The sequence below is a fragment of the Quercus lobata genome, chromosome 3 (genome assembly GCF_001633185.2).
Source record: "Quercus lobata isolate SW786 chromosome 3, ValleyOak3.0 Primary Assembly, whole genome shotgun sequence".
Taxonomy (NCBI): Eukaryota; Viridiplantae; Streptophyta; class Magnoliopsida; order Fagales; family Fagaceae; genus Quercus; species Quercus lobata.
In genome coordinates this window covers 9,182,333-9,196,108 of record NC_044906.1, presented here as the reverse complement: position 1 = coordinate 9,196,108, position 13,776 = coordinate 9,182,333, and the positions used below count along the sequence as shown (strand labels likewise).

Below are 13,776 nucleotides of genomic sequence, written 5' to 3'. Positions count from 1 at the left end.
ATATTTTGTAACATATTGTAAATGTGAAGAATCTTACATTTTTTTCTTTATTGAAATTTCAACATAGATAGAAAAAGAAAAATATATGAGCAGATGGTGGCCAAAAAAAGAAAAAAAAAAGAAAAGAAGAGCTAAGAGGATTTCAGAAACATCTTCAGTAACATCATAGCCTATGATTCATAAGAAAGAGAAATAGGATTCAGATTCTTTTCTTTTAAATTAATTATTATAGTGGAGTACAAAAGGACGAATTTGAAGGTTTAAACAGTCAGTTGTTTAAGGCAGCACTATAATATTGGAGAACCATCCAAATTAGTGGAAAAAATTCACAAGGGATCTCATAAAAAAGAAAACACAAACTCTATACTAATTTAATGGCCACCATTTCATACAGCCATGAGCTGTACAATTTACAAAAAGCACACAGCATCCCTCATGTCTTTCATTAAGAGAACATTCTCTTCGATATTCCTTCCCATGACAAGTGTGGTTTGGTGCTGACCAATCAATATACTTAAGCCAAGGCTTAAATCCTATTGGCCCAGACTGTAGTAATGCATTTATAGATTATGTTACAACATAGATAGGTCTACAATCACCCATTTCAGATGGCTTGGGAACCTTAGTAATTCATGAGAAGATGGTGGCGTTTACCTCCTTAATAATTAGTACCTGACCTGAAAAACAATTGAATGGCACTTGTAACATCTTGCACAACACTCTACGCCTATTTAAAAAGGGGACTAAGAAACCATATGGAGTTATACCAGAGGGTTTTATCTCCATCCATGCAAATGTCAAACCTTTTAAAAGGTCTAACTCACAAGGAAAATGTAAAAACAGGTCTAGTCCAATTCACACATGGCCAAAATCAAGTTAGAATCCTAAAGACTCTTCGCCTCAAATTGGATTATTTGAATCCTGGGGTAAGTTTTCTCTTTAAACAATAGAATCAATAGAAAGAAAGAATTTATAAAATTTTAAACCTTTTTTTACATCGATAGTTGGGGTGGGGGCATTTGAATTCTAGAATATGATTTCTATAAAATTAAAATTTCCTCCTTGACCCCAATTAAATTTGTAATCAATTTCTTAATCTAATTTATTTATTTTGGGTATCAAAAGATAAGGCATTGTTTGATAGTTAATCCGGTGCACTGGTGTAAAATTCATTTTCAATGAAGTCCTCACTCTTTTCTTAAGCCACCGCTTGGTTAGTCAGAAACTTTTTCTGGAACCTTTTTAGTGGAGAAAAAGTAAGTACTTCACCATTCTTGAAATAAGATGTCAAGGGAGTTCTATAATATATATTGAAAAGAAATCCTACAAAGTAAAGGTAGAGGAAGCGGGATTAGTCTTTATGATGAGGATTATTGAAAGAAGTGATGATTTTCTACGATCAGTTTGTTCTGGGAAAAGGTGCAAGAGGGTTATTAGCATCTATGGAGGATTTAGCCAAAGCAGAACCATCACAGTTTTTTTCTTAAGGAAGATTGATGTGCAGTAAGATAGCAAGTGAGACATGAAATGGATAATATGTGAGATGCAATATTGTCAGGCTATGAAATTGTAGTACTGTCAGGCTATGAAACAATCTTTCTTTCATGGGACAACTATCAAAGATGATTAGATGATGGTGATTTGAAACTCCAAATTTTGATTACCAAGTGTGAACAACTTTTTGACATGATACTTGTACTAAATGCCAAAAGTTTCAACAAAAATAATAAAACACAACAATTAAGATAATGTAATCCTCTCATCCAGGTTCATCTCACCATGTAGAAGAAAGTTGAGTTGAATTGACATTCATAATAAGGGGAACCATGTTTTATTTTGTTGGAGGAATCATTCAGAGAGTGGTAAAGAAAAAGAGAGAGACAGAGAAGAATCCACAAAAATGTATTTCTAAAATTAGCATATGAAGGTTTCTACTCTATCTGTACTGAAGAATCCACAAAAAAAGTATCTCAAGTACTGAAGAATATTAAAATAGATATATACAGCATGATTCTTTTAGGGGTCACAACTCACACAAGGGAAAGCTACTAAAATCTTTACATTCCAAGTCAATTGGTACTATAATATGACTGCACATTCTCTCGCATAATTAAAAATCCTAGATGTGACTCCAGAGGTTTCAAAAAAACCCACGCCAATTGTTTGGCCAATTCTAGTAAAAGATGACAGAGTTAATATATAGATTCAATATAGCTAGAATATCATAATGAACATACCCAAAAGAAGCAGTGGTCCAATTAAATAACCCAGCAGTAACAAATTCAACACCCTAGGTAGAAACAAATGTAGAAAAAAAAAAAAAAAAAAAAAAAAAAAAAAAACAACATCAAGCAAAAGAATAGAGCACAACACGAAATAGTAAAAGGTGACAGATTTAATATATAGATTCAATATAGCTAGAAAATCATAATGAACATACCCAAAAGAAGCAGTGCTCCAATTAAATAACCTAGCAAAAACAAATTCAACACCCTAAGAAACAAACGTAGAAAGGGAAAAAAACCATCAAGCAAAAGAATTGAGCACAAAAGAAATTGGGATGTAGGGATACCTCAACTGAACCACCCGCTTATGTCAGTATTTATATAGATGTGAGGAGAGGAAGGAAGGAAGGAAGAAAGAGAGGCTGCCATTAGAAGCCAAAACAGAAGCTGAAACCGTAGAACAGGAAGATGAAACCGTGAGTGAAACAGTAGAACAGAAGCTGAAACCGTGAGAATCAAAAGGTGGGGAAGGGGAAGGGATTAAGCCTGAAACAATGAATCAAAACGTGGGGGACAGGAATTTGAATCGTGTAACAGAAGGAAAGGGAATAGTAACCATGAAAAAACATCAGGATTGATGAAGGGATGTAGTTGAAAAGGTTTTGGGTGTGGGCCTAGGCTTGGGCTCTATAGTGGGATTAAATGTATAAAAATTGGACTTTAAAATAGAGATAAAGCTGGAAATAATTTTAGTTTTGTTAGTATTTTAAAATTTGTAAAATCTATTTTAAAATTAAATTAAAAATTCAAAAAAGAATATGGAAATGGCATGGTTGCTGATGTGGTTCAATGTGAGCGTAGCAATATTAATTGCTACGCTTCAACTTTTAGTAATATACTAGTCGCTAACCCGTGCGTTGCACGGGATTGTTTTAAATCAAATGTTAACATGTTCAGGTTTAAACATCTCTCTAATTTCAACAATTGAAAGCTATCAACTCCAATATAAGATGAAAAATGCAGCTTGAACATTTCTTGTGATGAAACAGTCAATTTTACACACAATATCATTAAAAATGAGATACATACAAATATTATGAAGTAATATATTATAATAATCATAATGTGCTCTTACATTTGGTTTAATAAATATTACAAAAGAATCAATAAATCAAATAAATGTACAACTGCGCTTACATCTTAATATCAATAAATTTACAACTAAAGATATTAAGATTGAGTCAAACTCAAATTGGCAAAATCCGCCACGAACTTTGTAATTCAACTAATTGGCACCTCTTGGTGTTTCCAATGGAGACATTCAAGATTCAAATCCAATAATCTCCAACTATCAAACAAATTGAAGTTGCATTAAAAAAAAAAAAAAAAACATAAAAAATCTATTCCCATAAAAATATTATATTAAGATAAATCCTATGATTGGCTATGTAAACAAATAGAAAAGATAGCAAAAGAAAAATAATTAGAGAAAATGAATGTCACAAATTGAGAGCTAAGGGGAGAGAGAGTGTGACAAGCCTATTAATGTAATCTCTTGACAAAGGGAAGACAACTATTATTATACTAAAAAAACCAAGTATTTCACAAATTAACCAAACCAAAAAAATTAAAAATAAGGATGGGAGATTAATCCAGAACATTTTACTATTCTTTAGTGGAAAATCAAATTAGCAATGCATCAAAACCCAATCATCACAAAGATTATAGAACTTCTAGACCATACAATCATCACTGCAAATTACCTATCTAATTAATTTGGACTTCTCACAACAATTGCACCAATAACAAATAGGATTTTGTCATATTTTCCTATTCAAATCACAGTTTCACGCATGTTTCATAAGGACGGGCCAGTCAAACAACACTTCACCTCATGAATGTAAAACACCAAATTTATATATTATAAGTTGGAAACTAAATGAAACTCACAAACATTCTACTTTTTGTACTTAAAAAACCCATACGCATCAACCACTGCAATCGGCTTTGATGCTTCAACAACCATGATAGCCCCTGGACATCATTCCAAATTTAGATGTTAGAGCAAATGGCTAACTACTTGAATGAGGACAATCTCATCAATACACAACTGTACATTTAAAATAAATTAAAAAAAAAAAAAAAAAAGCACCTAACCATTATTATTGATCATAAATCTAGCCTAGAAGGAGAATAGCATCAAATATGTCCACCCCAAACATGCCCAAAATTGTGGAAGTCCTTGCAAATAATTTGAGCCTAACTTATTTAAGCATAACCCAACTTCAAATTCTAATGGATGTGGCTACGACTTATGACCCACAACCTCTAATTCTCCCTTTCTCATTTTATTTTTTATTTTTTGTAATACTACTCTTTGAAGAAGTCAACAATAAGTAAAATTAAACAAAGCAAGGAAAAAATATTTAAACTGTTAAATGGTAGGAAGTACAAAGCAACCAAGAAAGAAAATTAAACGGATACATGTATGATTCAAGTAACTTGAGCCCAATTATTGATTTATTTTTAAAAATCCAATATATTAAAAATCTTCATGAAAAATAAGTATTCTATTAGTCTTCATCATGAAATTTAGAAATAAATAACAAAAGTGAGTATACACACAAAACAAATTCAATCTATCCAAGTTATATATAAAACACCAATACTAACTGTACTAAGGTGGAAAATGGTACTATCTTTTGTCATATTTAAATACAACATGACCTAAGACCTCAAAAGCTTATATGAAACATGTTTAAATGGTACCATATAGTTTTAGTCAAACATTAAGAATACAAAAGTCACAAATCTAGATATTTGTGGCATTTGTTTCGAGTTTATGCCAAACCAAAACTAAAGCCAGGCCCTAAAAAAACACAAAAATATACATTTAAATGCAAATTTGTTAAAAAATATATGGTAAAACTGCTTGGAGTCATTTAAGTACATACCATTAATGAAGCATACAAATAATTACCAGCATAGACAATTCAAAGAAAGCTTTTAAGAGCCTAAGACCAAGAACTTAATCTGAATAGAATAACAAAGCTTTCACCTAATATGATAGGTAACATAGTTGGGTTCGTAGATTGTAAATGGATTTTACATATTGATTGTTTGAAAGACATGGAGCATGTACTGTCATGTCATGTGTACTTGTTAGACATTGAGCATGCTCTGTCATGTATTCTATAATTGATTAGTAATGTGAATCAAGCTTGAATTCAAGTCAATGAGTATCTATATACTAAACAAAAGGGAGAAAAGAAAATTCGTACCAAGACAAAATGATAGAAAATTAAGTGAATCTTAGCTTTTCTTGTCTACGTTCCTACTTTCAAATAGGGATTAAAACCAAGAAAGCAATTCTACAAAAAGAAGTACATCACAGATTAAAATAAAAAAATAAAAAATAAAAAAAAATCTAAAATAAACCATGTGCTAAATGGACATTATATACTGCCAAGACCATGTATATACTGTGTAACAAGAACATCTCCATTTACAATTTTTGGACTTAATTCTAGAGAAGGAACAAAACAATCAAGTATTTCATCAAACAATTTTTGTGCATATAACAGAGAATCTAGTTAATTAAGCCCTCAACTCCACGCCAAAATAATAAAGCAATATTTTTTAGAGGGGTGATTGGCAGAGAGAGACAAACAAATCAAAGTTTCAGAGAAACAAAATAGTCAAACACTGAATTAGAAGGTCAAATCAAGGTGACCTAATTCTGGTTGCTAAACAAAAGATTTGATTGCTCCTATTAAATCAGACTATCAAACATTTGACCACAAATCTATGAAAACTATTAGTGGTGAGCAAAGGCTTATAGTTGATTTCATAGTCCCATACACTACCCAAAAGAAAATTCACAGGTTTTTGGACCCAAAAGTACCACCACCTACCCCATTGGAAATGGAGGCACTGGCATTTGTTGCATCCCTGGCATTGGATTGTGTAAGTGAAAGTGTACTTCACCCCTCAATGACTAAGGTTGCAAACAGCCTACAAAGTGCCTTGGAAGGGATTTTGGAAGGGCAAGGTGATTGCTGGGGGCAAAAGGATGGTATGTAACACTACAGTGTGTGCAGCTGAGGTAAAAGGAATTAGATGGGCAGTTTTATTGAGTCAAGAACTAAATTTGAGGAAAGTAGTAACTGAAGGAGACTTAAAAGATTTGTATCAATGCTATTAACAAAACTTTGAAAGGGAAAGGCCTATCTCTGTTCCTTGGCAAGCTATATGTATTGTAGACAGTAGAAGACACTTGTGATATGGCTAAAAAGTTGAATCCAATGGCATTCTCTTGGATAAATTGTGAAGCTAATCTAGCAGCTCATTACTTAGCCAAATGGGTTCTCAATAATAGGTGGCAGGGGTTTGTTAATGAATAGTCCTTACCCTGATTAGTTTGTGAATGTGATCAAGAAGGATACTTTGAATGAATAGTCTTTACCCTGATCAGTTTCTATTTATCTATTGAAGCTTGCCTGGCATTTCAAAAAAAAAAAAAAAAAATCCTTGGATTCGTGTGTGGATCTGGATCATAAAGAGTGTTCATTTAAAGATTAATTAGGTTAACTATGGTTAAACCAACTGAACCTTAATGTGTCTGTGGCATTTCTCATGGCAAGAATAATAGCTTGATGTTAATAGTTTTCATATGTCTTTGATAATCCTAATGTAGTCTTCAGGTTGTTCCTTTGAAGCGTTTGACCACAAATATACAATAAAACTTGGAGGATGCCTAATGTCAACACTATCTTTATAAGCCATGCCTCGAAGCCCAAGCCCCCTTTTTTACAGTTTGGCTCGGGCATTTTGTCGAACATTTTGAGGGTGGTGAAGGGTTGGCCTCTCTTCTCTTGTCATGCATAAAGAACTATCATAGCCTACTGGTTTCCATTATTTATTTCAAGCATTCCACCATTAAAAATAAAAAATAAAAATAAAAAACCATATCTAGTAAAGGGGAAAAAATTACATAACAGAAAGTCTTTGTTTCTAGACTTCTCAACCTAAAACAAAGATATCAAAAATTGATATCATAGAACACAGGTGTTGCAACCAAATAGACAGCCAAAATAAATCTCTACGTGCATAATGAACATACCCAATTTTTGGGTTTTCCCGACCTAGAACATCCCCAAAAGAACTCAGGACATATCCAAAAGAAGCAGTGCTCCAATTAAATAACCCAACAGTAACAAATTCAACACCCCAACAAAAATGATTTAGAAAGTAAATGTAACGTAACAACCATCCACACCACAGCACGAAAAAGGCAGAAACAAAAGTAGAAAGGAAAAAAAAAAACCATCAAGCAAAAGAATAGAGCACAAAAGAAATTAGGATGTAGGGATACCTCAACTGAATCACCCGGCTTATGTCAGTATTTATATGGATGTAAGGAGATGAAGGAAGACAGAGAGGCTGCCGTTAGAAGCGAAAATAGAAGCTGAAACCGTAGAACAGGAAGATGAAACCGTGAGTGAAATAGTAGAACAGAAGCTGAAATCGTGATATGGGGTGGATGAAACAAAACGTGAAATGATAGAACAGAAGCTGAAACAGGTTGGGTATGGGAAGGAACTAAACCTTAAAAGGAAAGGCATAAGCTGTAACCGTGAAAAGCATTCAAGTTTGACAAAAGGAGTTAGCTGAAAAGGCATTGGGTGTGGGCTGGAATTTAAAGTAGAGATAGGGCTCCATGTAACAGAAGGCAGGGGAATATTATATGTTGTAATCGTGAAAAGTAATTAGGTTTGACAAAGAGAGTTAGCTGAAAAGACTTTGGGTGTGGGCTTGGACTTTATAGTGAGTTTAAATGTATAAGAAGTGGACTTTAAAGTAGAGATAAGGCTGGACATTGAATTAAAATTTGGCAAAAAATATTTTCAAATTGAATTAAAAATTTAAAAAAGAGGATGAGAATGACATGCCTGCTGACATGGCTTAATGTGAGCATAGCAACATTAAATGCTACGTCTCAGCTTTTAGTAATATATTGATTGATTGATTCCTTCTTGTTGTGAAATTAAATGTTGGCTATTGCTGTTGTATGACTGAAATTCTTTCTCTTTGTCTTCCTCATACTTTCTTATTATAGGGGTCTTTTTGAGACGGGGCAGAGACTAACTCATCCCAATGAACTCTATCTTCTTTAGCCCCAACACTGTTAACAAGTTGGCAATTCCTATCCATCCCAGGAGAATAACATAAGAAAGCCATAGTATCTTAGCATCCTGTGAAAGCTCATAAAACTTTTCCAATTGTCATTGATGGGAATTGGTCACATAAAGGAAGTTCACCAAGGTACTTTGAGCAGGGCTCTGTGTATCCCTTGTTAAACTGGAGCCTGCAAAATGAGACATTGGCCCAGTGATTGGGTTCAGGTAAACAAGCCACTTCTAGTAAGTTGGAATGTTGGATGGATAGATCACAAAGCCACTGAAGAGTAGGAAGACCGAGACAAGTAGACCTGCACGAAGTACAAGAAATTACACAGTGGGTTTCATACCTGATGTAAAAGTAGTGCTATCTCAAGCAGCATTCACTCAAAAAGAACTTTGAAATATTGATTGTTTTATGTATATATGAGATTGATGAGGTGATTATCATAATACATTTTTTTTCCCAGGAGCATGGCAATTTTGAGAATTTTCTAAATGAATTTTAAGGATGCATCATTGATTGCAATCTCTGTATTTATTTATTTATTTTGATAAATAACGGAATTGTATTAATCAAAAGTCCAAGTACACCGGGGGTGTACATGGAAAATAGTACATCAAACACAAAAATTACAAAGATCAAGCATTTCTAAAAAATTAGAACAAGGGAAAAGATTAAAGAAAGAGCTCCACTCTAGCAAGGTGTGAAGAAGAAGAGATTTAACTTCTAAAATAGATCGTTCCTTCCCTTTGAAACATCATGAGTTCCGTTCTCGCCAAATACACCATAGGACACAATGTGGGACAGTCCTCCGTAAATCAATGCTCCGATGCCCACCAAAGGAACCTTGCCAACTCGAAAATAAATCAGAGACACCATGCGGCATAACCCATTGAAGACCAAATAGAGCCCACACCATAGACCATAATTCATAAGCAATAGGACAATGAAGAAGAAGATGATTCACCAATTCTCCACTCTTTTTACACATATAGCACCAATCTACAACTGTGACACCCTTATACCATAAATTTTCAGTAGTCAAAATCTTACCCAATGAGGCAGTCCAAGAGAAGAAAGCAACCTTACTAGGGACCTTTGAATGCCACACAGGCTTCCAAGGGAAAGAAATTTCGAGAGTAGAGGAAAGGGAGAGATAGTACTCACTCACTTTAAAATTCTTATTCCCAGTTGGTTTCCAGCATAGTTTGTCCTAAACTTCACCATTAAGGGGCATTGAATTGATAAGATCTAGAAAAGTGAAAAATGTTCTGTTTCCCAATCTTGGGGAGCTCTAGAAAAAAGAAGATCCCAGTGAAGCCTCTGGTTAGGAAAGTGCATAACATATGCAATAGAAGACTCCTTATTACAACTAATATTATAGAGCTCCGGAAAAGCCTCCCAAAGAGTACAGCTCCCACACCACACATGATGCCAAAATTTAATTCTGTCACCAACACCAACCTTGAACTGAATGGATTTTGAAAAGGCTAGCCAGCCTTGTCTTGTGGTTCTCCAAAGACTAACACCATAAGGATTAGAGACTTCTTTTGTACAACAACCTCCCCAATCATTCCCATATTTAGCCTCAATAACCCGCCTCCAGAGATGGGTTGTCTCTCTTCCATATCTCCACTACCATTTCCCCAACAAAGCTTGATTGAAGGTTCTCAAATTTTTAATGCCCAAACCACCATATTGCAATGGAGAACAAACCTGGGCCCAATTTACTAGTCGGAATTTAGGAGACTCATCTATCCCACCCCACAGAAAATTTCTTTGAAGCCTCTCAATATGAATAGCAATATCTGCAGGAATATGGAAGAGAGATAGGAAATAAGTTGGCAAACTTGAGAGAGTGCTTTAGATTAAGGTAATCTTACCACCTTTTGATAAGTATAATTGCTTCCAACTCGTTAATCTTCACTCCATTCTTTCTAGGATAGAGTTCCAAATCGCCCTGTCCTTGAATTTAGCACCTAACGGCAGTCCCAAGTATGTCATTGGCAAAGATGATTGTCTACAACCCAGCAATGCCACAAGCTCCCCCATATTAGTCACTTCTCCAACTGGAACTAATTTTGACTTAGCCAGGTTAATGTGCAACCCTGACACGGCCTCAAAAGAGGCTAAAATCTCCCACAAATATTCAATTTGACTTACTGTAGCATCACAAAAAATTAAAGTGTCATCCGCAAAGAGTAGATGTGTCACCATCAGGGGGGGTATTAGACCTGGTACCAACAGTGAAACTCAAAATGTGTCCAGCCAGAACCGCACCATCCAACAAACAACTTAATGCCTCCATAACAATAGCAAATAAGAGCGAGAAGAGAGGATCTCCTTGGCGCAGCCCCCTAGAGCTCTCAAAGAAATACTTAGGGGAGCCATTTATCAAAATCAAAAATCTCACTGTGGAGATACAAAACAGAATCCACTTTCTCCATTTCTTAGAGAATTTGCAACGCTGCAACATATACATAAGAAAATCCTAGTTGACATGATCAAAAGCTTTCTCCATATCCAACTTACATAAAACCCCAGGTATCCTTGCCTTGAGCCTACTATCCAAAAACTCATTAGCAATTAAGACAGAATCTAGGATTTGTCTATCCAGAACAAAAGCATTTTGAGACTTAGAGATAATTCCAGTAACCACCCTTCTCAGCCTATTAGCCAGCAACTTGGAAATGACTTTATAAATACTACCCATAAGACTAATAGGTCTAAAGTCTCTCACACTGTCAACATCTACTTTCTTTGGAATGAGAGCAATGAAAGTTGCATTAAGGCTTTTCTCAAAGACAACTTGTGAATGGAATGGCAAGAACCTCCATAATTTCAAGTTTTAAAAAGTCCCAACAAGCCTTAAAGAAAGCCATTGAGAAACCATCTGGTCCTGGAGATTTATTGCCGTTACAACCTTGGATGACACCATATACCTCCTCTTCCTCAAATGGTTTCTCTAACCAAGCAACTTCCTCCTCAGAAATCATAGAGAATTCCACTTCATCAAGCACTGGTCTTTGGCCCTCATTTTCAGAGTACAATTGTTTGTAGAAATGAGAGATGCAAGCTGCTATTGAATTAGGATCCGATATCAATTCACCTTCCACCAACAGATTGTCTATAGTATTAAATCTTCCGTGGGAGTTTGCTATTCTATGAAAGAACTTAGTGTTTCTATCCCCCTCTCGGATCCAAAGGGCCCTAGATTTCTGCCTCCAACATATTTTAACCATAAGAGTTACCTTTTCAAGATTAATGCGAAGCCATTCTTTTTCCAAAGTCTCATCATATGATAGAGGACGACTATCTTCCAGCAAGTCAAGTGCTTCAAGGTTCTTCCATAACTTGTTCATCTTATCCTCCACATTGCCAAATTCTTCTACATTCCATTTCTTTAAATTTAGCTTCAAAGCTTTCAATTTGCTTGCAAACCGAAAGCTAGGGGAACCTTGAAAATGATAGGACTCCCACCAAGTTCTCACTTTCTCCACAAAACCCTCTGCCTTTAACCACATATTCTCAAAGCGAAAAGGACGGTTGCCTCTTTGAAAATTTCCCCCTTCTAACAGAACTGGAAAGTGGTTTGAAAGTAATCTATGCAGTCTTTTTTGACGAATATTAGGAAAGTGCTCTTCCAAATCAGAAGAGAGAAGAAACCTGTCAAGCCTAGACCGCGAAGCCACTTCTCTAGAATTAGACCAAGTGAAAGTACCTCCCTCCAATGGTAAATCAATAAGATTGTGTTCAGAAATGAAATCTGAAAAATCAAGCATGGCTGAAGAGAAAGAGTTTGCACCAAGTCGCTTTGAAGGAAATCGCATGACATTAAAATCGCCTCCAATGCACCAAGGCACATTCCACCAACTATGAATACCAGCCATCTCTTCCCAAAGCAGTCGCCGATCATGATTAGAGTTTGGTCCATATACACCAGTGAAAGCCCAAACAAAATGATCTACCACATTTTTAAATTTGCAAGAGACAGAAAACCTTCCCATTGCTTCGTCAATTTTTTCCACCATCCTTCTAGCCCACATCACCAAAACACTCCCCGACACACCTATAAAGCCCAAATATAGCCAATCCAAATTTTGACAACCCCACAAGCTCCGAATCTCTCTCCTTGTTATCAATTCCATTTTTGTTTCCTGTAGACAAATAATGTCTGCACCCCAACCTCTGATCATATTCCGAATTCGAAGTCTTTTTTCACAATCATTCAGCCCCCTCACATTCCAGGAGATAATTTTCAGATTCATTGAGGCACCACAGAATCCCGTTCCCCACTAGCAACTCCTACCAAATCAGAGTTATTCTCAAAGTTCCAAGAATTTAGCAGACTTTTCAACTCCCGACGCCCTTTATAACTTGTCTTATCTGCCTACATTTTAGCTTTCTTCCTAGCCTCCAAAGCTAAAAAAATCCCAGTAATTTCCGCTTTGAAGCCTTCCAAGGAAGTATCCACAGATTTCCTAAAGGCTTTAATTCGTTTCTCAAACCATGGTGATACTTGAGTGGAAGCATTTACCACTTCTACAAGTAGAGCAACTGGGTTAGCCATCGCCAAAGGTTGCATAACCAATGGTTCTTTAACATTTTCCCAATTTACAAGACCCCCATCAGATTCCCCCAACTCACAATCTAACCCTGAAACAACAGAAACATTATCCAAAGCACCATCACATTCATCCGCCCAACTAACAATATGCCCTTCTTCCTTGAAAGTGTTGTTACCCTGTCCCACAGCTCCCTCGAGATCAGAAAAATCCGATAAGCTCCCAGGAGAGTGGTAAAGTGAGAGAGGAATAGCTATCTGCCTCCTTCCACGAAGCTTTAAGACCCATTTCTCTGAATTACCCTAGGTGTGCTCTAAATCTTCAATGAAATTCTTAATGGAGGGGTGAGGCTCAACATGACAATCCTCAGCTGTAACTAGCGCGGGAGCTACTGGCAAATCGGAGAGCGTAGCACTGGCCATCGCAGTAGTGCTCGATTGAGAAATGTTGTTGGTGAACGGTGGGAGGTTGATGCCCAACACAGACCCAAATTGTAAAGAATCAGCCTGTGGTGGACAAGGGCTGCTGCTGTTGGTGATGGGGCTGTTCTTCAGTGGTGGGGAGATATTGATATCGATCGTCGATGGAGGAGTGCTGTTCTTCATTGGTGGGGAGATGACGATGTCGGACAACGAAGTGGTGTCCTTGATGATGGTGGACGTCGGAAGCATATCGGTGTCGTTACTAGTGGTGCTCCTCGGTGGGTTAGAAGTTTCGTTGGTGGTAAAGGTAGTTGAAGGTGCATGGAGGGGGAGGTAAGCTTCATCGGCATCATATCGGTGCTTTGATGAGAGTGGGTGGCT

General features: G+C 36.1%; 1 long non-coding RNA gene and 1 pseudogene across 2 annotated transcripts; both read right to left on the bottom strand.

Moving 5' to 3' along the window:
• The window catches only part of LOC115980262, an 81,562-nt pseudogene that overhangs the window by 60,591 nt on the left and 7,195 nt on the right, over window positions 1-13,776 (bottom strand).
• LOC115981478 lies at window positions 273-7,989 on the bottom strand. Of its 2 annotated transcripts, none has more exons than XR_004089365.1 (3): window positions 7,600-7,989; window positions 4,176-4,259; window positions 273-677 (listed from the first exon to the last, which is right to left on the bottom strand). It is a non-coding gene; the product is annotated as an uncharacterized LOC115981478 (long non-coding RNA). The 2 variants fall into 2 exon arrangements; XR_004089366.1 differs by lacking the exon at window positions 273-677 and adding an exon at window positions 3,357-3,573.